Source organism: Papaver somniferum, unplaced genomic scaffold, assembly GCF_003573695.1.
Source record: "Papaver somniferum cultivar HN1 unplaced genomic scaffold, ASM357369v1 unplaced-scaffold_61, whole genome shotgun sequence".
NCBI lineage: Eukaryota > Viridiplantae > Streptophyta > Magnoliopsida > Ranunculales > Papaveraceae > Papaver > Papaver somniferum.
Window position 1 is genome coordinate 742976 of NW_020648860.1, and position 6575 is coordinate 749550.

Consider the following 6575-nt stretch of genomic DNA (forward strand, 5'->3'; position numbering starts at 1 on the left):
ATAGGTAATCTATGACCTTTTCAAAAGATTAGAAGTTCATTATTAGAAGGGATATTTCGAGTTTGGTGCCTATAAAATGGTACACTTTCGTGTTTGGTGCCTACCTTTGTCAATATCTGAGGTTGGTGCCCAGTCAACGAATTGGCGTTGATTGACCGTGTTGACCATCCAATTTAGAGTTAAAAATGTGAAATGTCTAATAAAATTCTAAACTCCGTTTTATTCACTAATTGCGCCATATCTTCTACATACTCCATGTTTGAGAAATGAGAGTTGTTGATTTCATTCACGTGGTTTTAGGTTCCACTCTTAATACCATTGCCATCTTCTTTCATTGCTAATCTCAAATCATACACTGATCTGCTGTTATTTTCTCATATGACCACCTGTTTACACAAAATTAAATCCAAAGTATAAGCATAGCTCCCTTCATTGTTTAACAGTAAATCATCCAAAATCTATCTCTCATGTAAACCCCAATAATCGTTTCCTTAAACATTCAAACTAACCATTATTGTATTGAACAAATGAATCCATGCAAATGACCGTATTCGTTTTTCAAATTAATCATTATTGTATTAATTAAATTTGTTTCCATTTTATGTAAATCCATAGTTATCATGGCAGTCAGATAAGTCAGCCTTATTTCTCTGGAACGCTCGTAACGTGTTTGGAAAATGATCTAGAAATATTTCCCTACCGTGGTCCGTGTTAGAGAACTAGTTAAATTAAATAATGATTGTTTAAACAATAATTCACAAAGACACTTATTTATTTACAAAAGTTGGCGGGGGGCGAGCAACAAGTTGTGCTCCAACGCAACTTGTGAACGGTCCACCAATCATCCGTTAAGTAAACTGCTTAATTGGGACCCACACCAAACTCAAATTTTGACAAAGTTAGGTACCAAATGCTAAGGTGTGCCATTTTATAGGCACCAAACTCAAAATACCCCTTATTATAAATATTGTCTACTTATATGACACTCTTTGTCCCCCAAGGTTTTGTGTAATCTATTTTTCGACTATTTTGCTCATAACTTCTTCAAACGAAGTGGGAATGACCTCATTATTTATCTGTTACCTCTGTCTTTCAGTTTCCCACATTTAGAGGAATTTTTTTTGGATTTGGACGCTTAGCAATTGGTGTTTCATCCTTATTTTCAATGTAAAGGATGACTTCCCTCTTTATTTTTGGAATTAACATACGTAGAAATGCAATTTGGATAACATGTAGAGCCTTTAAATGTATTCTTTTTTACCACAATTATTTTTTAGAAAATTTTATAATAAAAATGAGTTTATCTAGTTTATAGTTTGGTTTTAAAAAAAGGATTTCGACTTCCAACGAAGTCACTGGACTTCCTTGAGTCAATGCATCCAAAATGCAAGCTTTTTTCGAATCTCAAGCCTCTAGACATGTAATTTGTGCAGGAAATATTTTTTCTAAAAATTTTCTATTAAAGGGGAGTCTTTCTGTTTCATGATTTGGTCTTGATCATAGAGTTCCGACATCTAACGAAGCCTTCAGACTTCCTTGAGTCATTTGTGTTTATGGTATTTTATTCAAATTTTGCAATGATTATCTAGCTTAAAGAATATCCCATAATCGTTGAGAAGTTATTAACGGTTGCAAACCTTATCTCCTTCTTTCCATGTTTTACCATAGGTAATCTATGACCTTTTTAAAAGATTAGATATTCATTATTAGAAGGGATATTTCGAGTTTGGTGCCTATAAAATGGTACACTTTCGCGTTTGGTGCCAAACTTTGTCAATATCTGAGTTTGGTGCCCAGTCAACGAATTGGCGTTGATTGACACCTTGTTGACCATCCAATTTAGAGTTAAAAAAGTGAAATGTCTACTAAAATTCTAAACTCCGTTTTATTCACTAACCGCGCCTTATCTTCTACATACTCCATGTTTGAGAAATGAGAGTTGTTGATTTCATTCACGAGGTTTTAGGTTCCACTCTTAATACCATTGCCATCTTCTTTCATTGCTAATCTCAAATCATACATTGAGCTACTGTTATTTTCTCATATGACCACCTGTTGACACAAAATTAAATCCAAAGTATAAGCATAGCTCCCTTCATTGTTTACCGGTAAATCATCCAAAATCTATCTCTCATGTAAACCCCAATAATCGTTTCCTTAAACCTTCAAACTAACCATTATTGTATTGAACAAATGAATCCATGTAAATGACCCTATTCATTTTTCAAATTAATCATTATTGTATTAATTAAATTTGTTTCCACTTTATTTAAATCCATAGCTATCATGGTAGTCAGATAAGTCAGCCTTATTTCTCAGGAACGCTCGTAACGTGTTTGGAAAATGGTCTAGAGAGATTTCCCTACCGTGGTCCGTGTTAGTGAACTAGTTAAATTAAATAATGATTGTTTAAACAATAATTCACAAAGACACTTATTTATTTACAAAAGTTGGCGGGGGGCCGAGCAACAAGTTGTGCTCCAACACAGCTTGTATACGGTCCACCAGTCATCCGTTAAGTCAACTGCTTGATTGGGACCCACACCAAACTCAAATTCCGACAAAGTTAGGTACCAAAGGCTAAGGTGTGCCATTTTATAAGAACCAAAATCAAAATACCCCTTATTATAAATATTGTCTACTTATATAACTCTCTTTGTCCCCCAAGGTTTTGTGTAATCTCTTTTTCGACTATTTTGCTCATAACTTCTTCATACGAAGTGGGAATGACCTCATTCTTTATCTGTTACCTGTCTTTCAGTTTCCCATAGTATACATGAAATTTTTTAGGATTTGGACGCTTAGCAATTGGTTTTTCATCCTTATTTTCAATGTAAAGGATGACTTCCCTCTTTATTTTTGGAATCAACATACGTAGAAATGCAATTTGGATAACACGTAGAGCCTTTAAATGTATTATTTTTTACCACAATCATTTTTTAGAAAATTTTATAATAAAAATGAGTTTATCTAGTTTATAGTTTGGTGTTAAAAATAGGATTTCGACTTCTAACGAAGTCACTGGACTTCCTTGAGTCAATGCATCCAAAATGCAAGCTTTTATCGACTCTCAAGCATCTAGACATGTAATTTGTGCAGGAAATATTTTTTCTGAAAATTTTCTATTACAGGGGAGTCTTTCTGTTTCATGATTTGGTCTTGCTAATTGAGTTCCGACATAAAACGAAGCCTGCGGACTTCCTTGAGTGATTTTTGTTATGGTATTTTATTCAAATTTTGCGATGATTATCTAGCTTAAAGAAGATACCATAATCGTTGAGAAGTTATTAACGGTTGAAAACCTTATCTCCTTCTTTCCATGTTTTACTATAGGTAATCTATGACCTTTTTAAGAGATTAGAAGTTCATTATTAGAAGGGATATTTCGAGTTTGGTTCCTATAAAATGGTACACTTTCGCGTTTGGTGCCAAACTTTGTCAATATCTAAGTTTGGTGCCCAGTCAACGAATTGGCGTTGATTGACCGTGTTGACCATCCAATTTAGAGTTAAAAAAGTGAAATGTCTACTAAAATTCTAAACTCCGTTTTATTCACTAACTGCGCCTTATCTTCTACATACTCCATGTTTGAGAAATGAGAGTTGTTGATTTCATTCACGAGGTTTTAGGTTCCACTCTTAATACCATTGCCATCTTCTTTCATTGCTAATCTCAAATCATACACTGATCTGCTGTTATTTTCTCATATGACCACCTGTTTACACAAAATTAAATCCAAAGTATAAGCATAGCTCCCTTCATTGTTTACCGGTAAATCATCCAAAATCTATCTCTCATGTAAACCCCAATAATCGTTTCCTTAAACATTCAAACTAACCATTATTGTATTGAACAAATGAATCCATGCAAATGACCGTATTCGTTTTTCAAATTAATCATTATTGTATTAATTAAATTTGTTTCCATTTTATGTAAATCCATAGTTATCATGGCAGTCAGATAAGTCAGCCTTATTTCTCTGGAACGTTCGTAACGTGTTTGGAAAATGACCTAGAAAGATTTCCTTACCGTGGTCCGTGTTAGTGAACTAGTTAAATTAAATAATGATTGTTTAAACAATAATTCACAAAGACACTTATTTATTTACAAAAGTTGGCGGGGGGCCGAGCAACAAGTTGTGCTCCAACACAGCTTGTGAACGGTCCACCAGTCATCCGTTAAGTCAACTGCTTGGTTGGGACCCATACCAAACTCAAATTCCGACAAAGTTAGGTACCAAAGGTAAAGGTGTGCCATTTTATAGGCACCAAACTCAAAATACCCCTTATTATAAATATTGTCTACTTATATAACTCTCTTTGTCCCCCAAGGTTTTGTGTAATCTCTTTTTCGACTATTTTGCTCATAACTTCTTCATACGAAGTGGGAATGACCTCATTCTTTTTTTGTTACCTCTGTCTTTCAGTTCCCCACAGTATACAGGAAAACTTTTAGGATTTGGACGCTTAGCAATTGGTGTTGCATCCTTATTTTCAATGTAAAGGATGACTTCCCTCTTTATTTTTGGAATCAACATACGTAGAAATGCAATTTGGATAACATGTAGAGCCTTTAAATGTATTATTTTTTACCGCAATAATTTTTTAGAAAATTTTATAATAAAAATGAGTTTATCTAGTTTATAGTTTGGTTTTAAAAAAAGGATTTCGACTTCTAACGAAGTCACTAGACTTCCTTGAGACTATGCATCCAAAATGCAATCTTTTTTCGACTCTCAAGCCTCTAGACATGTAATTTGTGTAGGAAATATTTTTTCTAAAAAATTTCTATTAAAGGGGGGGTCTTTCTGTTTCATGATTTGGTCTTGATCATAGAGTTCCGACATCTAACGAAGCCTGCGGACTTCCTTGAGTCATTTGTGTTTATGGTATTTTATTCAAATTTTTCAATGATTATCTAGCTTAAAGAAGATCCCATAATCGTTGAGAAGTTATTAATGGTTGCAAACTTTATCTCCTTCTTTCCATGTTTTATTATAGGTAATATATGAACATTTTAATAGATTAGAAGTTCATTATTAGAAGGGATATTTCGAGTTTGGTGCCTATAAAATTGTACACTTTCGCGTTTGGTGCCTCACTTTGTAAATATCCGAATTTGCTGCCCAGTCAACGAATTGGCGTTGATTGACCGTGTTGACCATCCAATTTAGCGTTAAAAATTTGAAATGTCTAATAAAATTTAAACTCTATTTTATTCACTAACTGCGCTTATCTTCTACATACTCCATGTTTGAGAAATGAGAGTTGTTGATTTTCATTCACGAGGTTTTAGGTTCCACTCATAATACCATTGCCATCTTCTTTCATTGCTAATCTCAAATCATACACTGATCTACTGTTATTTTCTCATATGACCACCTGTTTACACAAAATTAAATCCAAAGTATAAGCATAGCTCCCTTCATTGTTTACTGGTAAATCATCCAAAATCTATCTCTCATGTAAACCCTAATAATCGTTTCCTTAAACATTCAAACTAACCATTATTGTATTGAAAAAATTAATCCATGTAAATGACCCTATTGATTTTTCAAATTAATAATTATTGTATTAATTAAATTTGTTTCCATTTTATGTAAATCCATAGTTATCATGGCAGTGAGATAAGTCAGCCTTATTTCTCTGGAACGCTCTTAACATGTTTGGAAAATGATCTAGAAAGATTTCCTTACCGTGGTCCGTGTTAGTGAACTATTTAAATTAAATAATGATTGTTTAAACCATAATTCACAAAGACACTTATTTATTTACAAAAGTTGGCGGGGGGCCGAGCAACAAGTTGTGCTCCAACACAGCTTGTGAACGGTCCACCAGTCATCCGTTAAGTCAACTGCTTGGTTGGGACCCACACCAAACTCAAATTCCGACAAAGTTAGGTACCAAAGGCAAAGGTGTGTCATTTTATAGGCACCAAACTCAAAATACCCCTTATTATAAATATTGTCTACTTATATAACTCTCTTTGTCCCCAAAGGTTTTGTGTAATCTCTTTTTCGACTATTTTGCTCATAACTACTTCATACGAAGTGGGAATGACCTCATTCTTTTTCTGTTACCTCTGTCTTTCAGTTCCCCACAGTATACAGGAAAACTTTTAGCATTTGGACGTTTAGCAATTGGTGTTGCATCCTTATTTTCAATGTAAAGGATGACTTCCCTCTTTATTTTTGGATTCAACATACATAGAAATGCAATTTGGATAACATGTAGAGCCTTTAAATGTATTATTTTTTACCGCAATCATTTTTTTTAGAAAATTTTATAATAAAAATGAGTTTATCTAGTTTATAGTTTGGTGTTAAAAATAGGATTTCGACTTCTAACGAAGTCACTGGACTTCCTTGAGTCAATGCATCCAAAATGCAAGCTTTTGTCGACTCTCAAGCATCTAGACATGTAATTTGTGCAGGAAATATTTTTTCTGAAAATTTTCTATTACAGGGGAGTCTTTCTGTTTCATGATTTGGTCTTGCTAATTGAGTTCCGACATCTAACGAAGCCTGCGGAATTCCTTGAGTGATTTGTGTTTATGGTATTTTATTCAAATTTTGC